This window comes from Oratosquilla oratoria, chromosome 43 (genome assembly GCF_046742065.1).
Source record: "Oratosquilla oratoria isolate Oo_2021 chromosome 43, ASM4674206v1, whole genome shotgun sequence".
Taxonomy (NCBI): domain Eukaryota; kingdom Metazoa; phylum Arthropoda; class Malacostraca; order Stomatopoda; family Squillidae; genus Oratosquilla; species Oratosquilla oratoria.
Genome location: NC_134819.1, coordinates 21,425,568 through 21,451,130, shown reverse-complemented (window position 1 = coordinate 21,451,130; position 25,563 = coordinate 21,425,568).

Below are 25,563 nucleotides of genomic sequence, written 5' to 3'. Positions count from 1 at the left end.
TCACCAGTGATTTTCTGCATACATATATGCGGTATATATATATTTATTTATTTATTTATTTATTTATGTATTAGACGTTCGTAAAGGAAAACATGCGAGGAAGGCATGCATGTCATGCTCATTTGCGGTCAGGTCGAAATATGTCTTGGACCTCAAGGTCGAACTCGCACCGATTTTTCCCTCCGGTGATTACAAACTTATATTTTGCGCCTGAAGTGGGGGGGGGGGGGATGGCTGGAAGGTGCCTGGAGTGGAGTGGAGTGTGAGGGAGTGTGTGCAACGTAATCCCAAACTACATAGGAGGAAGAGGAGGAGGAGGAGCAGGAGGAGGAGGAAAGCTCGTATATTTTTCGGAAGTGGACGGCAGTAGGTTCCTAAATCACTAAATTTGGAGACTTATGTTTCGTTAAATAACATGTTTAGTATTCTAGACCCACACCTACGTTTCCGGAGAACTCTTTCCAAGGCTCTAGTATGATCTTCTTAATGTAAGAATATGGATTTGGTTTCTTCAAGAAGAAGAACTAAAAAGGCTGATGTAATGAAGACTTGTGTCTTGCAGGAGAGACATGTATCTAAGGATCAAAGTCATCTTACATGCTGGAGTGATGTCCCTGGTGAAATGGATGCAGGAGAAGCTAAGATAGAATGTTAAATTCTGAACCTGACGATGTTCAAGGAAAGTGACGAAGAAGACTTCTTCCGTGTTAGAATGAGTTGACTTTGAGGTGTGAGATCTTGCGAAAACGTGGATTGGGGAACTCACGAATAGGCGCATGTGGAACTCACGAAAAGGAGGTGGAATGGGGGACTCACGAAAAGGAGGTGGAATGGGAAACTCACGAAAAGGAGGTGGAATGGGAAACTCACGAAAAGGAGGTGGAATGGGGAACTCACGAAAAGGAGGTGGAATGGGGAACTCACGAAAAGGAGGTGGAATGGGGAACTCACGAAAAGGAGGTGGAATGTGGAACTCACGAATAGGCGCATGTGGAATGGGGAACTTCACGTTGATGAGAAAGGGGGGGACGTGGGGGGAGGATATCTTCGAGGTAAAGGAGAGACGAGAGGATTTAACTCGATCTTATCCTTAATCCTTCCTGTCCTTCCTGCTTCTGGGTAAATGTCGAAGCTCGACTGTAGAGGTTGAGGTTCCGGTCACACCAAACTCACGACCTGCTTCCGACCACCGGCAACCAGGCTGATTTGTGCTGTTCCTCTGTTTTATGAAAATAATTCAAGACAATGCTGCAATTGGAATGAATCTCCCCCGTCATAAAGATGGATACGAAATAGCCATCTGGCGCTAACCATGAGTGAGACACACAAAAGTCCCACCGTCCAAGGTGGTGGTCGGAAATAGGTCAGAAGCTTGGTGGGACTGGGGCTTGAGGAACCCCGCCTTGTCCAGCTTCATGTCTGATAAAACCCCGTGCATGAACACACACGGGCTCAAAACAATGACACTTGAAGCACAGCCATCTCAGGAACCTCGGCGATGCTGAAGTCGGGTCGGAAAATATGAATGAGGAATGATTAAGTCAGGTGGCCAATGGAGGACCGTTACGGGGCACGGGGTAGTTCGGTAAGTAAATTATGAGCTTAAACTTGACAACGGGACAGCGGTTTGTGTTGGGGCGAGAACGGGAAGATAATCTTCATATCGTCTTACGCAGTGGTAGGAGGGGCATCTGGGGGAGGTGGAGGCGGGAAAGGAGGAGGCTAAATAGGAAAAAAAATTAATTCAGATTCTGATTTACAGATTCTTGTATGATCTTTCTTATAATTTTTCGGTCGCTGGATAGGGGGTTTGATTGTCCTGTCTTTGAAATTGCCTTGTATAAAGACAAAATATATTAAATACATTACCCAATGGAAGGACTCACATTCTACGAAAACATGTATCCAGCTTCTTATTGGGTACATCACAAGAAAAGCTATGTCCGTTTAAGTGTCATTTCGTGATTTATATTCTTGATAAAAGACTGGAGGTGAATTTAAAGTACCTTTGTTCGTGGTACTGTACCAACACAGTCTAATACAGCGGTTCTTGACCTTTTTCAGTGCCCTTAGTACCCCTTGATTATCTAAAAAAAAAAAAAAAAAAAAAAAAAATCTTGCATCCCCATCCAATACAAATACAATGCAAACATATGAAAAGGATTAGTGATACAAACCTTGCTTTGCTTTCTCATGGTAAATATACACTACCATGCACTGGCTATCATGTCTGGTACCCCCAGGTTCAAGGTTTCGTATCCCTTGGGGGTACCTGAGGTACAACAGGTTAAGGACCCCTGATCTAATAGCTTGGTACAGTTTACGTGTTTCGTTGAAACAAACAATTTCATTCATCTGTTGGACCCCGGATTGAACGGGCCTCGATCCATCACGACCCCGCCCAGGACGAGTCTATTCTTCACATGAATAGAATCGCTTGTCGCTCTCCTGTGCACAAAATGTATAAAGTGGGTCTGTCTTCTGAACGGGCGAAGGAAAACGTATATATGGTACGACCTTAAAATTTGCTTAACATCATCAATACTGGGACGAACTTTATGCATTATATTCCTAATATGTGCAACAGTCGCACATATAAGGAATATAATGCTGCGGAGGGCGGACTCAAGCCTGAAGGTTGTCTCGATGGACCTTTACCCCTTTAAGAGCCCAATTCACCTGCTTAGTTGCACAGAATTTTCTGTTTTCAATTTGAGGAAAATTGATCATATACGTAACCGTGTTGAGGATGTTAAAATGCTCTTCGCTGACGACAAGAGGGGACGGGAGGGGAGGGGGAGGTTCCACGGACATGGAGGAGGTAGCTTGAATGACACAAGGATAAAAAGAAAAGTTCCTTTACCCGGGGCTCCGGGTATGGTCTGAATGAAAAAGAAAAAAAAAATTATCCAGAAAAAGAAAATATGTTAACTGTGGTTTCTTCATTTACGCTGTCCAGTAGGGGTTACCTTCCCGGCTGAATGAAATCGACTGATAGCATCAAGAACATATATCGCGTTAAAAAGAGTCGGGCGAGTTAGAATGCTATTATTTGTTGAACATCATTCGAGAAGATGCAACTCCTTCATCCCGACTACAGCTAGAAAATAACTCAAGTTTTATCCATTACAAAATCCGTAAAGCTATTTTCACCGGGTCTAAGGTGGCTCAAAACTCTGGGTTTGGCATCACCAATTCTCTTAGAGGACGCGACTGACCGTCAACTGTGAAAGTAACGTCGCCGAGGACCGGGAGTCACCGGGTTCGCGTTGAGGAAGCCGAAGCCACGGTCAGGTTGAGAGAATCGAACGCGGGGAGACGGGAACCCACCCCAGCTGCTGCTTCTGCTGCTGCTGCCGAGTTCGCAGTCGCCTGACCGGGCCGCCGGAGCAGCCAGTGCTCCTGGCGAGCGAGCCGGGGAGTCGACGCGACGTTCCTTTGCTGACTCCAAGAGTACTTGAAACCCACGTCTTGCCAGCTAGGTGCTTCTTCTTACTCTTCCTCCTCATCGTCCTCCTCTTCCGTCTCCTCTCCCTCCTCCTCGTCCTCCTCTTCCGTCTCCTCTCCCTCCTCATCGTCCTCCTCTTCCGTCTCCTCTCCCTCCTCCTCGTCCTCCTCTTCCGTCTCCTCTCCCTCCTCCTCGTCCTCCTCTCCCTCCTCCTCGCCCTCCTCTTCCGTCGCCTCTCCCTCCTCCTCGTCCTCCTCTTCCGTCTCCTCTTCCTCGTCCTCCTCCTCTTCCGTCTCCTCTCCCTCCTCCTCGTCCTCCTCTTCCGTCTCCTCTCCCTCCTCCTCGTCCTCCTCTCCCTCCTCCTCGTCTTCCGTCTCCTCTCCCTCCTCCTCGTCCTCCTCTTCCGTCTCCTCTCCCTCCTCCTCGTCCTCCTCTCCCTCCTCCTCGTCTTCCGTCTCCTCTCCCTCCTCCTCGTCCTCCTCTTCCGTCTCCTCTCCCTCCTCCTCCTCCTCGTCCTCCTCTTCCGTCTCCTTTCCCTCCTCCTCGTCCTCCTCTTCCGTCTCCTCTCCCTCCTCCTCCTCCTCTTCCGTCTCCTCTCCCTCCTCCTCCTCCTCCCCCCTCCTCCTCCTCCTCCTCCTCCTCCTCTTCCGTCTCCTCTCCCTCCTCCTCGTCCTCCTCTTCCGTCTCCTCTCCCTCCTCCTCGTCCTCCTCTTCCGTCTCCTCTCCCTCCTCCTCGTCCTCCTCTTCCGTCTCCTCTCCCTCCTCCTCCTCCTCCTCCTCTTCCGTCTCCTCTCCCTCCTCCTCGTCCTCCTCTTCCGTCTCCTCTCCCTCCTCCTCCTCCTCCTCCTCTTCCGTCTCCTCTTCCTCCTCCTCGTCCTCCTCTTCCGTCTCCTCTCCCTCCTCTTCCATCTCCTCTCCCTCCTCCTCTTCCACCTTCTTCTCCTCTTTCTCCTTCTCCTCTCCCTCCTTCTCTTTCTCCTTCGCTTCCTCCTTATTCTCCTCGTCCTCCTCCTCCTCCTCCATCTTCTTTTCCTCTTCCACCTTCTCCTCCTCTTCCACCTTCTCCTCTTTCTCCTTCTCTTCCACCTTCTCCTCTTTCTCCTCTTCCTCCTATTTCTTCTTCGCTTCCTCTTCCTCCTCCTCCGTCTTCTCCTCCCTCTTCTCCTCCCTCTTCTCCTCCCTCTTCTCCTCCTCTGTCTTCTCCTCCGCTAACCACCTTCTCCTCTCCCTCCATCTTCTCCTCTTTCTCCTTCGCTTCCTCCTCCTATATCTATTCCTCCTCCCTCCTCTTCCTCCGCCTCCTCCTCCGTCTTCTCCTCCTCTTCCGTCTTCTTTTCCTCTTTCTCCTTCTCTCCCTCCTTCTCCTCTTTCTCCTTCGCTTCCTCCTCCACCTCCTTCTCCTCCTCCACCTCCTCCTCCTCCTCCTCCTCCTCTTCCTCCTCTTTTTCCTCCTCCACTCCTCCCCTCTTCCTCTTTCTCAACCCTCCGTCTTCTCCTCCTCTTCCTCTTCCTCCTCCCACATCTTCCCCTCTTCCTCTTCCTCCTCCCACATCTTCCCACCTTTTCTAATTCCCTCGTCCTCCCCCCTCCTTCCCCTCTTTCTCCTCCTCCCCCTCCCCCCTCCCCCTCCTTCATTCGCACTTCGTCCCTTTGATTTGCAAGTGGGGCTCCTCACGGTTGTCAGGGCGACTGACTGGGTCCGTTCTATTCCGCGTCGGCAGAGAGAGGTTCCCGCCGCCGCCGCCGCGTTTAGTCGGGAACTCCCGTCCCGTCCCGTCCCGTCTCCCGTCATTTCTCGTGCGAGAACTGCGAGATCAACGGGCGGTTAGTTAATTCTCTGGAGGCCCTATGAGTCGGTCATGAAGATTTCTGCTATGCGATTAAAAATAAATGAATGAAAAATAAAAATAAATAAATAAAATAATAATAATAATAGTGATGATGATGTTGATAATAATAATAATGATAAATATGAAATAAAAGAGTGAATGTAATTGCAGTTTTCGTTGACCGCCACCAGTCGAGCGAGTCACTGTTGTGATCTGTCGGCTGTCGTCACACCACGTCTGTCAACAGTTCTTCGGTGGTCTCTCGTCTCCATCTACCTCTATTATCTATCTTTTTCCTCTCTCTCTTTCACTCCATCTCCCTCTCTCCCTCTCTCTCTCCCTCTCTCTCTCTCTCTCTCTCTCTCTCTCTCTCTCTCTCTCTCTCTCTCTCTCTCTCTCTCTCTCTCTCTCTCTCTCTCTCTCTCTCTCTCTCTCTCTATATATATATATATATATATATATATATATATATATATATATATATATAAGACTTAGATCTTCCCCTTGCCCTCCCTCTTCTTCCTTTCCCCTCCTCCTTATCAATTTACTTTTACTTTACCTCTTCCTCCTCCTCCTTCTCCTCTTCGTCCTGCTACTGGTCATTCTCCTCCTTCTTGCTCCACCTACTTTTGATTTTCCTTCTTCTTCTCCACCTCTTGCTCTTTCTCTTCCTTCCCTTTCTCATTGTCCTCCATCTCCTTTCTCCTCTTCCTTCCCTTTCTCCTTATACTACATCTCCCAGCTCCTCCTCCTTCTCCTCCACCTCCTCCTTCCCCTTCTCCTTATCCTCCATCTCTCATATCCTCCTCGTCATCCTCCTCCTTCCCTCTCTCCTTATCCTCCATATCTCATCTCCTCCTCCTACTCCTCCTTTTCCTCTTCCTCCTGCTCCTGCTCCTCTCCTCCTCCTCCTCCTCATTTTCCTCTTCCTCCTGCACCTCCTCCTTCTCCTCCTTCCCATTCTCCTTATCCTCCATCTTCCATCTCCTCCTCCCCTTTCTCCTCCTCCTACGCCTCTTTTTCCTCTTCCTCCTGCTCCTCCTCCTTCTTCTCCTCCTCCTCCTCCTTCCCTTTCTCCTTATCCTCCATCTTCCATTCCCTCCTCCTCCTCCTCCTCCTCCTCCTCCTCCTCCTCCTCCTCCTTCCCCTCTTCTCCCTGCTTCTCCCCCTCCCTGCCCACCTCCATCCCTCGCGACTGAAGGGTGGGCGCGTGCGTGCTGCCGTGACGGACATCACCGGTGCAGCACAGACCTCTGCACGCACACAAACAGACAGACAGACAGACGGACAGCCCTGCTGACATGCAAGCAGGCAAGCAAGCAGGCAGGCAAGCAGGAGGATAGGCGAGTCAGCAGGTGGGCAGGATGCAGAGAGTAGTAGCCACTAGTCTGGTTGTGGGATGAGTATGAGGAGAAGGAGGAGGTGGTGTTGATGGGGATGGGATTCGTGGGAGACTGAAGAATGGGAGTGAGGGGGATATTTACAGGAATGCTGTGATTCTCTGTGGGAGGATGGGATGGGATGGGATGGGAGGATGGGAGAAGGATGTGTAGGATTGGGTGGGAGTGTAGGACTGCAAGATTTGGTATCGAGTAATTAGGGGTTGGGCACTTCACCTCCACTGGATAACGGCAGATGTTCTCATTTCTTGAAGAATCGATACGCCCATCTCCGTGTTTCTATTAGTAGTTTCTTAACTAAACCTAACGATTCTCAATAAGATACATTTTTTTTTGTGGGTGAAGAATTTACTTAATAATTTGACAAGGGGTTATGGACGATTTGGAGTTTTGTCCTGGGATGTATCCGACCTAGTTATGGACCAAAAGGTCTCCTGTCGGCATGCTCCTCCTTTGTAATCCTTTCAGTTATTGCCGAAAGGGTTAGAATCTGAGACAAAAAATGAGAACCGATGGTTAGGGAATTACAATGAATAGATGAAGGAAGCGTGGAATAGGCATTAGATACGATAGGACAGGACAAGCAGAAATAGAATAGTAAGAATGTATTTACCATTGGATGATGGAGGGGGAAAGGGGGTGGGAATGGTAGTGAAAGGGGAGAGGAACGCGTAGCTAATGGAAAAAGAATGTAGTCGAGGGTTTGAGGGAGAAGGGGAGGAGACAGAAAACGGTAGGATGGAACGTAAAGGAAAAGAGAGACGAAATCCATGTCGGATGTCACGATGAAGAAAGCTTCTGGAAGAGGGCATCCAGGGAACAGGAAATGGAAAGGAGGACCGCTGGAAAAGGCGATGGAAGGGTTGTGACCACGTGAGAGATGTGGAATAGGTCGGAAAAGGACGGAAGAGTAGGCCTATCGTGGGAGAGGCGCTGATGATGTAAGAGAAGCCTAGGCCTACGGGCAAGGTCGATGGACGGGTCTGATTTCCAGGGTTCCGGCAGATTGGGTTGGGTTCAGTAGATCAATAAGGGTCGAGGGGGGGGGGTTAGGGGGTGAGAATAGGGTGGGCAGAGACATAAAAAGTCCCACATTGGTGATTATAGACGGAATTGCTCAGGGGGAAATGGCCAGGGCAAAATGCCTACGAGACATATTTGCACCCCCCCACCCCTCATAGGCACATGCACATAGTCACGTGCGCACGCACGCACATTCGCACACGCACGCATAGTCACGTGCGCACGCACATATTCACGCACGCGTACTATTACGCGAAAGGACACGTGTCTTTGCGCGGACGGACGCACGCATGCGCGTAAACATGATATCGCAAATGGCGTAGGCCTATGGACGTACACGGAGAACCCCAAACGACACATTTTTTCTTTTCTTTTTCTTCCCCCTCCTCTCTCTCTCTCTCTCTCTCTCTCTCTCTCTCTCTCTCTCTCTCTCTCTCTCTCTCTCTCTCTCTCTCTCTCTCTCTCTCTCTCTCTCTCTCTCTCTCTCTCTCTCTCTCTCTCTCTCTCTCTCTCTCCCTTTATTTTAACTCCCCTTCTCTCCTCTCTTCCACCCTTTTTGAAATTAGTGTTTATTATGTGGACAGCTGTTGTGAAATGACGAGGGAGGAGGCTCTGTGTGTGTGTGTGTGTGTGTGTGTGTGTGTGTGTGTGTGTGTGTGTGTTTATCTGTTCCACCTTTCTCCGACTAAAACCCCTAAGTGGATAACTTAGGTTGTCGTGAAGTTCGGAGGACGCGCCTGTTCCGAGTTTCTTCGCATTCTTCCAAGTAGCTTCGAATCCTTTTCAGAATAAAACCCCGAAGGTCGACGACACACAAGGAGACTCGAGTGTCTTATATCTCGGGAAGAATGTGGTTATCTTCCGCAGGGACACCGTTTACACAAAGGCGTGGTGGTTGAACCACATGTAGGGACTTGCCCCGCGTTCAGCCTGGGATAAAAGAAAATGGACGATGTATAACGTGTGCAAGTGGTCGTGCGTTCCCAATGTTCAGCTGAAGATTTGTAGTAACATATGAAAGAACACGTTGTGTGGGTCTGTATCGTGAATATACACGTGAAACGTCACTACGTACTACAGTACGAGCACACCGGTGATTCAGTGGTATCAAGGACGGATCAACAACAACACTAACAACGGCGACGGCGACGACATCCACCGTCACAATAGTAACAGCAACGACGACGGCGTCAACGACATCAACAACGACGACGACATCGAAAGCAGCAACGACAGCTACGACGTTTACAACGACAACTACGTCATCAACAACAACGACGACAAGAGTAACAAAGAAACAACTTTGGACGACGACCTCGGCGATCAATAACACACAACATAAACAATAACGACTTTGACAACAGGAATAATATTGACAGTAACAAGCAGTACACAGCATCGTGTCAAGTCTTGCTAGGTTTTTCACATTTCAAAAGTAACGCTTCTTGCTACTTGATATATTAATTTAATTTAGTATTTATAGTCGTAGTTTAAAGTAATACAGTACGTGCAGAACGACATCAAGAAACGTAGCCGTAATTGGAAGGTAGGCGTAAAGAGAATCACGGATTGCTGCACGATTTTGCGATACCGATTGTGGAGGAATCGATCTCGCTGCGTTAAGCGAGGTGGCTGACTGTTTACCATTTACTAATTACGTGATGAGCTTATTTTGGAAAAAAAAAAAAATGTCTCGCGAGGCTCCCACGAGAGGGGAATCAAATCTCAACTTTCACGAATTTCGGAAACTAAATTTTTTGGTGATGCAGTGTTAGTGATAGTGATAGCGCTATCGTTGTGGTTGAATTAGTGGTCATAGGATGAATTGTGGTATATATGAGGATGGTAGTGGCGGCGTTATTGATGATAGTGTGAGGGAACTAGTAACGGTGTTAGTAAAGAGTTGGTGAAACTAGAGGCGGTGATAGTGGTGAAGAAGTAGAGGTGATAGTGATGATGGGAACAACAAAGTGGTGTTTATAATTACATACATATACCAAGGCTTTTTCCCCCTTACAAGGGAGGTAGCCAAAAAGGAAAAGGCATAAAATCATTCCCACCCATTCCATCCCTGAATACACTCCACACCCCTCCACCCTCCCTCTTATCTTAGCACCTCCTGGATGACGGGTCATCCCTGCACCTTGTCCACTGCCCTGGGTCTGAAGCAGTGTCGCAAGACACAGCACATCCACAGCAAGGCCGCTTCATTAAATCGGCGACCCCCTTTAGCCCAGTCTTGTCTTACGTTTCTTCAATCATGCTATGGCTGTTATTACATTGTCTACATACTCGCCAGACGAATTTATTCAGCTGTAGGGGGTGTATGCCCTCGTTTATGGCTTGGTTCATGATCCTCTGTACCAGTGTCGGAGAGGAAGAGGATGATTGAACAGTATTGATGAAGCGAAGCCAACAGGAGTGATAATAGAGGGCGTCTGCTTGATAGAGGAAACATTGACTAACGAGCGCGAATTGAGGGAGAAGGAATAGGTGGAGGAGGATAAGGAGGAGGAGGAAGAAGAAGAGGAGGAGGAGGAAGAAGAAGAGGAGGAGGAGAGGAGGAGGAGGACAAGCATTAAGGGGAGGTGAATGAACAAAATATGGAGGAGAAAGGAAAAGAAGAGGAGGTTGAGAGAGAGGTGAAGGAATAGAAGTAGGAGGACGAGAAAGAACAAGAGGAGGAAGAGGAATGAAATATGGAGGAGAAAGAAAAAGAGGAGGAGAAGGTTGAGAGGGAGGTGAAGAAATAGAAGTAGGAGGGAAAGGAGGTGGAGAAAAAAGAGAAGGAAGAGAAGTAGGAAGAAGAAGAAGAAGAAGAGGAAGAGAAGAAGAAGAAGTTTACTTAAACCACTCGGAAGTTAAGCAAGCACGAAGGCAAGGCCTAGAATGTGTTACAACTCTTACCAATCTCTCTGTCTCCCTCCACCCCCCCTCCCTCCCCCCCCCCTCTCTCTCTCTCTCTCTCTCTCTCTCTCTCTCTCTCTCTCTCTCTCTCTCTCTCTCTCTCTCTCTCTCTCTCTCTCTCTCTCTCTCTCTCTCACTCTCTCTCTCTCTCTCTCTCTCTCTCTCTCTCTCTCTCTCTCTCTCTCTCTCTCTCTGTGTGTGTGTGTGTGTGTGTGTGTGTGTGTGTGTGTGTGTTTTCATTCTGTTATTGTTCTCAACACAAAGTGCTATAAAAGTAAATTATCCTTTCTACGGACATAATCCTAAGGAGTATATTAGAAAACGAGTAAATATATATTAATTCCTTATGGTTATATTTCGATTTTGTGCTGTTATCAACAACATGTCACTAGGAGAGAAGCAAGTTTAGGTCTACTCTCAAATACTGTGTGTGTATGTGTGTGTGTGTGTGTGTGTGTGTGTGTGTGTGTGTGTGTGTGTGTGTGTGTGTGTGTGTGTGCGTGTGTGTTTAGAGAAAACAAGTGACTGACGAGTATTGGTATAATGAAAGGTATGGATAATACTAAGAAGTGGGTATTAGGGGAGAGAAGGGCACTAAGGACGACCAAATAACAGGTTTGGTGACCAGCGGGGATATTTGACCTGGAAGGGGGTATTTGACCTGGAAGGGGATATTTAACATGGAAGGAGATATTTGACCTGCAAGGGGATATTTGACCTGGAAGGAGATATTTGACCTGGAAGGGGTATTTGATCTGGAAGGGGATATTTGACCTGGAAGGGGATATTTAACCTGGAAGGAGATATTTGACCTGGAATGGGATATTTTATCTGGAAGGGGATATTTGACCTGGAAGGGGATATTTGACCTGGAAGGGGGTATTTGACCTGGAAGGGGGTATTTGACCTGGAAGGGGATATTCAACCTGGAAGGGGGTATTTGACCTGCAAGGGGATATTTGACCTGCAAGGGGATATTTGACCTGCAAGGGGATATTTGACCTGCAAGGGGATATTTGACCTGCAAGGGGATATTTGACCTGGAAGGGGGTATTTGACCTGGAAGGGGATATTTGACCTGGGAGGGGATATTTGATCTGGAGGGGGTATTTGACCTGGGAGGGTATATTTGACCTAGAAGTGGATATTTGACCTGGAAGAGGATATTTAACCTTGAAGGGGATATTTGACCTGGAAGGGGATATTTGACCTGGAAGGGGATATTTGACCTGGAAGGGGATAATTAACCTGGAAGGGGATATTTGACCTGGAAGGGGATATTTGACCTGGAAGGGGACATTTGACCTGGAACGGGATATTTGACCTGGGGAATATGTAATTTATTTGATGTAATGTATAATTAATGATAGTCGTGGTAAAAGATGGAATGGGCGAAGGAGAAATAAATCAGGAAGGAGGAAATGGAGGGTGGGAGGGAGACGTAGCAGTAAGGATTTTTTTTTTTTTTTTTTTTTTTTTTTTTTTTTTTTTTTTTTTTTTTTTTTTTTTTTTTTTTTTTTTAGAAAGAAAGAAAGAAAGAAAGAGGAAGAACAGAAACGACGGAAAAGAAAAACGAGGCATGATGGAGGGACGGGGGAAAAGAATGGGAGTAGGGGAGAGATAAAGAGACAGAGAGAGAGAGAGAGATAAAGAGACAGAGAGAGAAAGAGAGAGAGAGAGAGGGAAGGGGTTGATGGAGTGAAGGTTATGGAGGGGGCGAATGGAGGGAAGGGAGTTGAATCTGCATATTTAGACTTGTCCATTATTTTGATAAACGCGTCGGGTCGTCTTTATCTATGTATATATGGGGGATTGGGGGAACTCATGAGCGTTGCGCTGCGCCCAGAGAGATTGGGCAAAAGAGCACGAGCAGATATCCGAGACTGGTGGAAGAAGAGGAGGAGGAGGAAGAGGTTTGTAACTATGGTGGAAGAAGAGGAGGAAGAGGTTTGCAACCCTGGTGGAGAAAGGGGAGGAGGAAGAGGTTGGCAACCCTGCTGGATAAAAGGGAGGAGGAAGAGGTTGGCAACCCTGGTGGATAAAAAGGAGGAGAAAGAGGTTTGTAACCCTGGTGGAGAAAGGGGAGGAGGAAGAGGTTTGTAACCCTGGTGGAGAAGGGGAGGTGGAAGAGGTTGGCAACCCTGGTAGAGAGGAGGAGAAAGAGGTTTGTATCCCTGGTGGAGGAGGAAGAGGTTGGCAACCCTGGTGGAGGAAGGGGAGGTGGAAGAGGTTTGTAACCCTGGTGGAGGAAGAGGAGGAGGAAGAGGTTGGCAACCCTGGTGGAGGAAGGGGAGGTGGAAGAGGTTTGTAACCCTGGTGGAGGAAGGGGAGGTGGAAGAGGTTTGTAACCCTGGTGGAGGAAGAGGAGGAGGGAGAGGTTTGTAACCCTGGTGGAAGAAAAGGAGGAGGAAGAGGTTTGTAACCCTGGTGGAGAAAGGGGAGGAGAAAGAGGTTGGCAACCCTGGTGGAGAAAGGGGAGGTGGAAGAGGTTTGTAATCCTGGTGGAGGAAGGGGAGGAGGGGGAGGTTTGTAACCCTGGTGGAAGAAGGGGAGGAGGAGGAAGAGGTTTGTAACCCTGGTGGAAGAAGGGGAGGAGGAGGAAGAGGTTTGTAACCCTGGTGGAGAAAGGGGAGGAGAAAGAGGTTGGCAACCCTGGTGGATAAAAAGGAGGAGGAAGAGGTTGGCAACCCTGGTGGAGAAAGGGGAGGAGGAAGAGGTTGGCAACCCTGGTGGAGAAAGGGGAGGAGGAAGAGGTTGGCAACCCTGGTGGAGGAAGAATAAAAACAAAAGAGAAGTCGTAGGTCACTATTTCCCAACCCTGGGGTCGTCAAGCGTTTTTCCTGGGATTGCCAAGACATCTTGTATGCTAGATTCTTAAATTCATATTGCTATAATAAAATTCAATTTTATTAACTTTGTCTTTTATAACTTTACAATAGATTATTGCGGTCGCGATCGCATCATGAGGATCAGATTGGGGGTCGCCTGGGAAAAGAATGTTGGGGAACAATGTAGTAGAGGGAAGAGGAAAGATGAGGTAAAGGTGTTTGGCCTGGTGATGGAATTGATGCTGTCTTCACTAGAAGTGCCTGGGGCTGAATTAAAAAAAAAATAATAATAATAATAATAATACTAATAATAATAATACGATGATCGTAATAATAATAATGATAATAATAATAATAATAATAATAATAATAATAATAATAATAATGATAATAATCCTAACCCTCAGCTGAATAGAATTGTTTGGTTTGAAACAAGACGAAACCGTTAATGTCCGTTACCGGGTTAACGGCGGCTTGAAGGCACAACACAGAAGGAATCTTCTAGAAACATGATTCGGCACGATGTGATAAAACCTCTCTGGTGTAATGTGATCGTGTGCATTTGCTTAGCTATACACAGTGTGAAGGTGTCAGAATTAACCCATTCAACTCCGATGACAAGATGTCTTGTCATTTGGTCAAATAAAACAAAAAATCATAAAACACCAAAATGTTTGATCAAACACCAGAAAAATATGACGTCAATCCTCGCTTCGCTGCGAGCGAAGCGAGGACTGACGTCATATTTTTCTGGTGTTTGATCAAACATTTTGGTGTTTTATGATTTTTTGTTTTATTTGACCAAATGACAAGACATCTTGTCATCGGAGTTGAATGGGTTAAGTCAGATTCCTGTTAGCCAGTATGTGTTTACCTAATTGTAATGTACAGGACGAGAACAACGTTTCTGGGGTTTTGCCTATATTCCTCCTGTCCTCCTGTCAAGTGTGGTTTTTGAGTCACCGAGAGTAGAGTTTACAATCGCGTGGGATATACGTTTCACTTGTTTATTTCATTAATTGAATTATTTATTTTATTTTTATTTTATTATATTTTATTTATTTATTTATTTTTTATTTATTTATTTTTTTGACTGGCGAGATTTGGAGCTTGTGTGGGTAGCTTTGACGTTACTGATTGGTTTTATTATTTATTTGTTGTAAATTTTGTTCTTTAAAGGTCAGACAGCTTTAGATTCACGACCCTGGAACTAAAACTTACAGGATTGAGTTTCAGTCTGTTCTGGCAATTCACAAAGGAGCAAACCACGAAATGTATTTTATCTTAATTTCAATGCAAATACAAACCAACTAAAGAAACTGAGAGGTTATCTGAAAAAAGTATGAAGAATATATTACTCAAAATGAATAAGATAATATAATCTTAATTTTGTTATCAGTACAACCGACGAAGAAAACAAAGAGGTTATCAGAAAAAAAGTGTGAGGAATATATTACTCAAAAAATTAAGATAGTATCATCGTAAGTTTGCTAGCAATACAACCAACGAAGAAAAAGAGGCTATCTGAAAAAAGGTGTGAGGAATATATATTACTAAAAAAATTAAACTAATATCAGTCAGAAAAAAAAGTGTGAGGAATATATTACTCAAAAAATTAAGATAGTATCATCGTAAGTTTGCTAGCAATACAACCAACGAAGAAAAAGAGGCTATCTGAAAAAAGGTGTGAGGAATATATATTACTAAAAAAATTAAACTAATATCAGTCACATTTTATTATAATATTTTGCCGTTGATGTTCATAGACCCGGGATCTCCATTCAGGACTCCAGGAGGCTCGATTTCCAAAACGGGTCACAGACACAAGATTAGTAATCCTTGATAGAGTAACACTCTTCTCGAACTGGCCGAAGGCGTGTCTTCTTCGACAGCCTTCGATGTTGTCGTGACCTCTCAGGCTACTCAGCTGAATAAAATCGTTTATATTCAATCCAAACAGAGATGCCTAAAGCCCCTAAAGTTACACCAAGCTTACGGCCTGTTTCCGACCACCTTCGACCGAAAATCAAGCGATCGGTCGGCGACACAAAACCTATGCAAGGAACTGAAGTGAAAGAATTTAATGTGGTTGATAAGATGAAAATATATGCACTGGGGAGTGGGGACTATTCAGTGTGTGTTGTAATATATCTACCTATCTATCGATCTATCTATTTATCTTTCTTATTACCGACTACCAGCGACTTCCAAAGACTACATGCAACTGATCGACGACCACCTGGTCGCCGGTGGTCGGAAACAGGTCGTAAACTTGGTGTGACCTGAGTCTTAATGACTGGGTGCTGAGGGATCGTGAGCCTAGAAGAAAAGTCCAAAAATAGATGGAATAACGAGACAGAGAAGTCTGTATCAGTGAAGAGGTGACGGATGATGCAGTCAGGCTGGCCATGAAGAACAAAAAACCCGGGGGGTCTTTGTTCATCAGAGAACTGGGAGACGATGTTCAGGAGCTGCCTAGTGTAGGCTTTATGGTCTCTTGCAGTCTCCTTCATTCTTATGTTCTTATGTTCTTCTCAGTCTCAAAGGTTATAACAAGGGTGATGCAAACAAGGTCACCATAATAAAACAACAGGGCAGGACTCGCAGTAATAGGTATAAACTGGACAAATTTAGATTTAAGAAGGAAATAGGCAAGAATTGGTTTACTAATAGGGTGGTCAATGAATGGAATAAACTTAGTAACCATGTAGTAAGCGCTGAAACTATCAGTTGTTTTAAAAAAACGATTAGACAACTTTATGGATGGGGACAACAGGTGGTGATGGATACGGAGCTGCCTAGTGTAGGCTTTATGGTCTCTTGCAGTCTCCTTCATTCTTATGTTCTTATGTTCTTCTCAGTCTCAAAGGTTATAACAAGGGTGACGCAAACAAGGTCATCATAATAAAACAACAGGGCAGGACTCGCAGTAATGGGTATAAACTGGACAAATTTAGATTTAAGAAGGAAATAGGCAAGAATTGGTTTACTAATAGGGTGGTCGACGAATGGAATAAACTTAGTAACCATGTAGTAAGCGCTGAAACTATCAGTTGTTTTAAAAAAAACGATTAGACAACTTTATGGATACGGAGCCGCCTAGTGTAGGCCTTATGGTCTCTTGTAGCCTTCTTATGTTCTTATGTTCTCTTATGTTCTCTTATGTTCTCTTCTGGATCCGGACAAGAGATCTCGGAACTGAAACGTGGCACTTTTCCTCCATGGACTGGTGTCCCCCTCCCCGTTTCCCGTTTTCTATGGTTGCCTGGAATGAGCTTCCGTTTTTGTCTCAGGAGGCAGCCCGCGTACGCAGCTAAGCCGAAACTGCGCAGCACTTTAGAAACATGAATCATGTGTGTGATTCAACCACGGTTCACTACGGTCTTGGATCACGTGTTAGATTCGTGATCGACTGTTCATACTCTTTCGGATGAGAGCTCAGATCTCATATATGGGTCATGTTTGTGTAGCTGTAGGTGTAAGCGTGTTTGTTTTGGTATGTATGTAGGTATGGGTATGTGTGTGTGTGTGTGTGTTTGTATGTCTATATGTTTGTGTGTGTATGGATGTATGTGTATATGTGGGTATGTGTATGCTCTGCAGGTGTATTTTAGTGTATGTATGTATATATGTACGTATTTGTGTACGTGTATGTGTGGATATATGTATGATTGTATGTGTGTATTGTGTTTGTGTATGCATGTGTGAATCACCATTGTCTTGGATCACGTGTTGGACTCGTGATCGACAGCTGTTTTCCCTCCCGGAAGAGGGCTCAGAGCTCATATACGACCGATCTATGGGTAATGCTGTGACCTTACACGCACACACACACACACACACACACACACACACACACACACACACACACACACACACACACACACACACACACACACACACACACACACACACACACACACACACACACGAGAGTTGGCACCTGGTTACTCCACGAGAGTTGGAGTAACGACTTGCAGCGCAGCGATACTGAGATGATTTCAGCCCTGGGCGGGATTCGAACCCGGACTGCCGTAGTGGTGGTCGGGAACTCTGACCATTGCGCCATCGAGTCGTGTGTGTGTGTGTGTGTGTGTGTATACAGTATATATGTAGTGTGCGTACGTGCGTTCCCAGTTACAGACACACACGCGCAGTCAAGTGTCAGCCTTGGGATAATCTGACTTGATGAAATGAAAAAATATGGCTGTCGGGGTGCAGCTTAATGAAAATTTCGTCAATATATTGGAAGCATCACATTGAGCTATTTTCCCAGCGTGGTTCGCAATGGTGCAGAAATTAATATCATCCCAGACTGAAAACATCTAAGCTGGGAAGGCGGTAGAATTTTTGTCATCCTCGTATTAATAACACCAAAGAAAAACATTTAATTAAATAAAAGATACCAGGCGTGGATTTTGGAAGGATATGTCAAATAATTTCTAAAGCTGAGCATTGAGATTGACGAAAGTTAGTGTATTTTTTTAATGGAAATAATGTTGAAGGATTCTTCAAGGTTAATGCTGGCATTGAATATCCGCCGCTGTCGTCGTCGTCGTCGTCGTCGTTCGTCGTTCGTCGTCGATTCCCCGGAGACGCGGACCGCAAGAGGTGCCGCGCCGGGTTGTCTACAAAAATGACTGTTGTCATGGAGACTGAGGTTGTGGCGTGTCGGCGGATTTAAGAGGCAGACTTGCCGGGAGGCCAGTCTTCTCTCCCGTCAGCTAGACCTCGAACAAGTGTTCGTGTGCGCATACGTTGACTTACGAGAAGACTAGTGAGGTTATCACAAGCGTATGATCATTCGATTCATCCCGAGCCTTAAGATCCTGAAAAAAAAGTCTTAAGATTTACCGTTAGAGGTCAAATGTTGTACCAAATGTTTTTTGTTTGTAGTTTGTATAGCTGATGCACTGATTATGTTATTAATTAATGCCCGTACCACACGCAGCAATAGCAATGGGACGGGAAATGCGTGAGTGATGAAAGAGATGTAGAAAGAAGGAGATGCCGAGAGTGGAAGAGTATGGCGAAAGCAGCCAGGGCGTTTGAAGGACGGAGGGAGAAAGTGGAGGGTGGAGGAGTAAAAGGTCTTTGGTGGAAGAAAATAATGGAGGAAGGAGGGAGGGAGTGAGTTAGTAAATGAATTCGGGAAGTGTGTGATATTTATGATGAGAGGGGAGGGAAAGGGGAGTTGAAGAGAAGAGTTTCTTATACGGCAATGGTGGAGGTAGTGTAGTATTGGAGTGGAAAAAGGTAGGAAGAGGAGGGAAGGGAGTGCTTGAGAGTACGCTGAAGTGTAAGTTGGATTTCTTAGGAATGTGGGAGGTTGATGCTTCAAATGAGTTTGGAAGTAGAAATGTGTGAATCAGAGCGAATGGTGGAAAGGAAATTGCACGAATAAGAGATTTGGGGTGTACATGAACAAACTACGGTAATTGAGTACACATGAATGTAGGAAGACATGGAGAAGCAAACAGAATACATACATACATACATATACCAAAGGCTTTTTCCCCCTTACATGGAGGACAAAATACACTAGAGAGAATTAAGTTTTATGGTTCCTGTACCCGTAACATTCGAAAGATCTTTGCGCCAAACAATATATATATATATATATATGTAGATCTATTAGTATAGCCATGCTGTTACCTGAGCTACATAAAATCGCGTACGAGTACATAAGGAATACTAAATATCTATCTATATTTATTTGTTTATCTTTAATTTTATTTTTCATTGTGTAAATGCACTGGCAAGTAACGAAGAGGTCATTGGTATGCAAACTACATGATACACGCACACGACTACCGCCATGGCCTGCGCCAATCAGTGGTGCCTTTCAGCAATTAATGGGATGATGTGGAAGAAAGGACGGAGACCGTGGGGTCTATTCATACTCCGAAGTTGACCAACAACCTTTTGATATGCTAAACTACTGATGATCTGGGGCACCAGATTTGGGCTCTTTTTTTTTTTTTTTTTTTTATGAAACTCAAAATCCATGACCATATTGTTTGTGTTTCATTTCGAGACATGTCCCCTGGATGGAATCTCGTTTGGCGCCACCCAGCATAGAATATATGCAGAGTGACACTTGGTAGTGGGTTTTCGTCGCCAAATCCTACTAGCCTTGGAAAGAATATTATCCCTCAGCTCCTAGCCTCTAATACCCAGCTCCCAGCTCCCAGCTCCCCCCCCCCAATATCCCTCACAAAAACCCAGGTCACGTGTCCAGCCGCGTGTGACCTCATCTGACCTCTCCCTTCAAGAACCGTAAAACAACTTTGTCGTTCTTCGGCGCCATAGCTTGCCTGGTATATTTTCGTGATGGCGACAAATTACTTCGTTCAGAAGTTTGTTCGAATCCTGAAATTCAGAGCACCAGACTTACATAATTAATATATTCATGGTTGTCAGTAGACGGTTTTGTTCCGTTGAGGCGAAATAAACACCACCACACGGGCTCAAACAAAGCCCGTGGGAGTGATTCCTCACTCCCGAATTGAAAAAAAAAAAAAAAAAAAAAAAAAAACCGTTCCCCCCCACTCCACCCCCGGGGCTGAAGGGAAGACTTCATTATTTTGGGGTCAGCTTGACCTTGGATGACCTGGCATCCGACTTGGCCTGGTCCTCGAGCTCGAGGGAGTTGGTGGTCCTCGGGCATCTCGTCCTTCCAGACATTCCTCTGGATCCCAAGTTTTAATTGGAATCTCGTCCAGGTTCAGTACTGGAATCTAATAACTCAATCAAACAGGACTCTTCCTCCTCCTCCTCCTCCTCCTCCTCCTTTTACTCCTCTCTTCTGCTTCCTCATCATCCTCCACCTCCTCCTCCTCCTCCTCCTCCTCCTCCTCCTGCTTTAACTACCCCTACTCTCTTCTGCTTCCTCTTCTTCCTCCACCTCCTCCTTTCCTCCTCCACCTCCTCCTCCACCTCCTCTTTCACTTACTCCTACCCCTACTCTCTTCTGCTTCCTCCTCTTCCTCCACCTCCTCTTCCTCCCCCTCTTCCTTCTTTTCATCCTCCTTCGCTTCCTACTTTTTTGTCCCATTATCTTCCTTTTCCTCTTCTTTTTCCTTTCTCCTTCTCCTCCTTCTCCTCTTCCCCCTCCCTCTTTTCTTCCTCCATTTCCACCCCACCTCTTCCTCCTTTCTTCCTCCTCTTCCTCTTGTTCCTCCTCTGCCTTCGTCATATTTCCCTCCTTTTCCTCCTCTTTCTCCTTTTCTTCCTCTTCCTCCCCCTCCTACTTCCCAGTTTATGATTGGTTACTCAAATTACCATAATCAGCCACGACAAATTTGGGTTTTATTATTATCATTTTTCGCGAAAGCTGCCGAACTTCATCTATAATGATTTCGTCAGAAGTAAGAAGAATGTATTTATTCGTCATTGTTGAGTATTAGGCATTATTTCTATGTAAGGCAGTACACCCATGAAAATATTTTTGTTCACAAAATTGTATTAAAACAACACACACACAAACACACACACACACACACACACACACACACACACACACACACACATATATATATATATATATATGTGTGTGTGTGTGTGTGTGTGTGTGTGTGTGTGTGTGTGTGTGTGTCTGTATCTTTCCAGTGATATACTTTGAATACTTCATTCTGGTTATCTACAGCATATGTTTGAATCAGGTGAGGGCCATGCTGAAGTGATTATCAATACAGAGACGTTGATCTTGAGGAACTTACACCTAGAGGCCCCTAGCTGCATCCAGAGTCGTCACCTTTGCCCTAAGGTCTGGGCAACGATGACGTCACCCCTTACCGGAAGCACGTTAGAATACAGTTAACCATCGCTGTGACTCATAGACATATTCCTGACCTGGGCGCGTTCCTGGGTGCGTTTCGCTTTAGTTTGGCCGCGGTTAGCGCTCCCAAACTATTAAAGCTTAAGAGACAGGTTCATACCGGAAATAAAAGTCCGGTAGGCCACATACTATACCGGAACCTACATTGCTTTAATAGTTTGGGAGCGCTAACCGCGGGCAAATTAAAGCGGAACCCACCTAGGATCGCGCCGAGGAACGCGCCCAGGTATGCATATTATTATTTCAATACAGTGATCTCTCCCCTGATCCCAGTTCGTTTGAGTAAAATGTTCTGAAGTTTCACTAGAATAAAGTATGTTAAGGGCTTCACGGGTCGCCTTCAGCCTGTTGATGTGGCTACATTACCCCCCCCCCCCGCACACACACACACACACACAATTTGATTTAAATAATCTAGCGTGAAACGAAGAGATATTTCTGAAAGGGAATAAATATGCCGAAGGAATGACTTCAGTAGTTCGTTGTATAATCGACAGCTGTTCGTAAAACCTGTTGAAACCTTTCACTTCGCCTTTTCGCCGACTCAGTCCTGGTGTCTGACGGAAACATTTATCAAGCGCCTAGCCAGACCACTGGAATTGGTCGAAATCGTATTAAAAACCCCGCCATTCCGAAGGCAGATGATAACTGAATAAAATCGTAGAGCTCTTGATAGAACAAGGTGTTTGGAATACGTCACTGGAACTCACACTGACGCTCCCACCAAAAACAGTTTTTGTAATTTTGTAACTTTATGTGATGTGACGCCACAACGCACGCTGGTTACCAGAAGGAAAGGCAGGAGAAGGTGGGGGAGAAAGAAAAGGAGGAGGAGGAAATGAGGAGGAGGAGGTGGAGTAGGAGGAGAAGGAGAGAGGAGCAGGAGGATTTTAAAACTCGAATGAATGTTGCAAAGTGGAAGACATGCAATAGAAAAGGCATAATGCTTTGGTAACTTACAAGAAGACTTCGGTGCAATCTGCAAGCGGAGCGGACACCGATTGCATTGGAGACCGGGCGAGTAGTGAAGCCGACCAGAGTACAGGAATGGAAAGTGTCCTACCTTGAGGTCACGGTCAACTGGGTGGAAGAGGAGGTGGAGGAGGAGGAGGTGGAGGTAGAAATGGTGGCTGTTGCTGCTGCTGCTGGTGGTGTTGTGTCGGAGGGTGGAGGAAGAGGAGGAAGGGGAGGAGGAGGAGGGGACGGCGTTGAGTGGTGATACATGCCGTGATGGTGTTCATGCTAATGACGGCTATAGAAGATGGTGACAAGTATAGGCGACTCAAGGTGTATTCAAGCTGAAGACTCCTACGATAGCTTTCGTCCATGTTAAAGGCAACAGTCTCGTTCATTTGCAATACCTTGACGCACTTTATACATTTTCTTTTGGTTAACGTCCGTGTGTTTTATTCAGCTAGGAGTAGGAACCCGGATGGTAGGGGTGGAAGTACCAAATCATGTTCATAGAAAACGGAATGTGGAGAGAAAGGGGGAACTAAGAATAAAATTGAAAATATGCAAAAAAAGAAAAATGCCAAGATGATGATGATGATGATGAAGGAGAAAGGAAAGAGAGAGCTGTTGCGACAGGTGGCGAGAGAATGCAAGAAAATGAACAAGAAAATGAACAAACTTTTTTTTTTTTTTTTTTTTTTTTTTTATGCCAGGAGTAACCAGCCTGTGCACTGAAGGGAATCTAGCAAACTTTTTAGAATTTATTTTGACTTATGATTTTCTTTTTCTCTCGGTCAGGCCAAGAGGCGGTTTCCATGGTGACCGTTAAAACCGTTACGATGAATCCTCCTCTTTACCGTTGCATCCTTTATAGAACAGATGCTGGATAATACCAGGCAATGTTGATCAACCAAAAGGGAGCAAAAACCTGGAGCTTCTGAAAAGATTATGAGAAATTAATTGCAAAGAAAACGGAATGTGTGCCATCACAGAAAATGGGGCCTCGCTATCAAGAGGCCCCGGAGGAAGGGAGGTGAAAGGAGGAAGTGGAGGAAAAGGAGGAGGAGGAGGAGGGAGGTAGAGAGTTGAGTGGATATTACAAAGGAAATTGAATAAGGTTCAAATGTATTTGAAATAACCTGACATAGGAGATAGGACCAGATTTGTGGTAGAATTTGGTGGTTGTGGTTATAGTGATTGTGGTGGTTACGGTGGTGGTAGTAGTAGTAGTAGTAGTAGTTGTAGTTGTGGTGGAGTCTATGTACTAGAAGTAGTAGTAGTAGCAGTAGTAGTAGTAGTAGTAGTAATGAACGAAGCCAAGAGAAAATTGTTCTAAAGAAAGTAAGTATCACAGTGGAAGTGAAAGTCGTCTTTATTGCATATAACCACAAAGGCGATAAACAAGAAACAAGATATCGTGCTGTAGATAGGCTCATCTTAGGACATTTCTAACACGAAGAGGGGAACGTACTGTCAGGTGAGACGGAGGAGGGACGGGAGAGAGACGGGACTAACGTTTTGTCCAGGAGAGGTTCTTCTCAACCGAGTAAGACCTAATCGCCACAACCAGAATGAAGTTGTAGACCTAAAAGGAGATAAGCGGTGTTGTCATTTGACACGGTTCTCGTTCTCTGGTCACGGAAGCAGAGTAGAATTACCAGATGGTAGGCGGAGTAGAGAATTAGAAAAACATAATTCGGCGGTAAATTGAGAAGAGGGAGGAGGAGGAGGAGGAGGAGGGAGAGATAAGCATTAGGAGAAGGTAAGGGGAAGAAAGGTCATAAGCAAGACTGGGGTAAGTAGGAAAGTAACGAAGGAAGGGAAAAGAGGAGGGGAAGAGGGTTTTGGATGAAGTGATGTGATAACGAAGAGGATGAGGAGGAGGAGGAAGAGGAGTAGGAGGAGGTGGAGGAGAGCTTGAGGAGAAGATAAGGAAGGGAAGGGAGACAACCAAGACTGAGGTAAATGGGAAAGTAACGAAGGAAGGAGAAAAGAGGAGGGGAAGAGGGTTTGGGCTTAAGTGGTGTGATAATGAAGAGGATGAGGAAGAGGAGGAGAAGGAGGAAGAGAAGAAGAAGAGATGGGTCCAGATGATTGGAACGGGGCGGGACGCTTGTTGTATTAGGACAAGGGGTCTCCGACTAGGAGCTGCCGAGGGGCCCAGAAGGGGGCCACAGTCCGGGGTCCTCGTGAGGCCCTTGAACGGCCGCGCGTCACAATTGACTTGTAACCTCAAGTCAGTTGACTGGATGGAAGTAGAGTCATCCAGTCCACCCATAAGTAACAGAATATCCATTTCGGTTGGTGGATGTGAGCACGGAACTCGACGAGGATCGCCGAAACTCACAATGTTTTCGTCGTTGTTTGTGAGTGAGGGACCTTGGCGGGAGCTGACGGACTGGTAACGCGAACATTCCAACAGGTTGGGAGCGAAGAGAATAGAAAATAGCTTCAGAAACACTCTGTTATGAGGAGGAGGAGTACGAGGAAGAAGAAGAGGAGGAGGAGGAGGAAGAGTAGGAGGAGGTGGAGTACAAGGAAGAAGAAGAGGAGGAGGAAGGAAGAAGTTGGAGCGAGGGAGAGACTAGAAAGTGGCGAGACACGCACGGAGAGCGCGCGGTGCCTTGGGGTCAGGGTCAGCAAGGAACGTGAGATGCGGACGCCGCAGCCGCCGCCACAGCCGCCACCGCCGCGGCAGCCGCACCAACGACGACGACTACGACGACCAGGATGGGGGACGGGGCTGGAGTCCACCCCCTCGTCTTTCCCTCCCCTCCCACCCCTTTCCCTTCCCCTCCCCCTTCCCTCCCTTACCTTCCCTTTCCGTCTCCTTCCCGCCCCCCTCCCCTCCCATTCCTTTCCCGTCCGCTTCCCCTCCCCTCCCTCTCCTTTCCTTTCCCTTTCCTTCCTCTCCCTTTCCTTCCCCTCCCCTCCCCTCTCCCTCCCCCTCCCCTCCCTTTCCTTTCCCCTCTCCCCCTCCCCTTCCTTTCCTTTCCTTTCCCTTTCCCACCCCTCCACTCCCCTCGCCACCCTTTCCCCTTCCCTTCCCCTCCCCACTCCCCCTTCCCTCCCCACTCCCACTCCCACTCCCTTTCCCCACTCATAATCCTACACCTTCCTCTTCACTCCAAGTTTCATCCCTTTTCTCATTACTTTCACCCCTTTTCCCATTACTTTCACCCCTTTACTTTCCCGTCCCATACTCTTCTTTTACTTCTCCGCTTCATTGTCGTCCTTCTCCCGTCCTCTCTCTTCCCTTCCCCATCCTCTTTTCCTTCCTTCCTTCTCTCTTTGCATTTTCTTATCCATCGTTCTCTTTCCCTCGCCTCTCTTC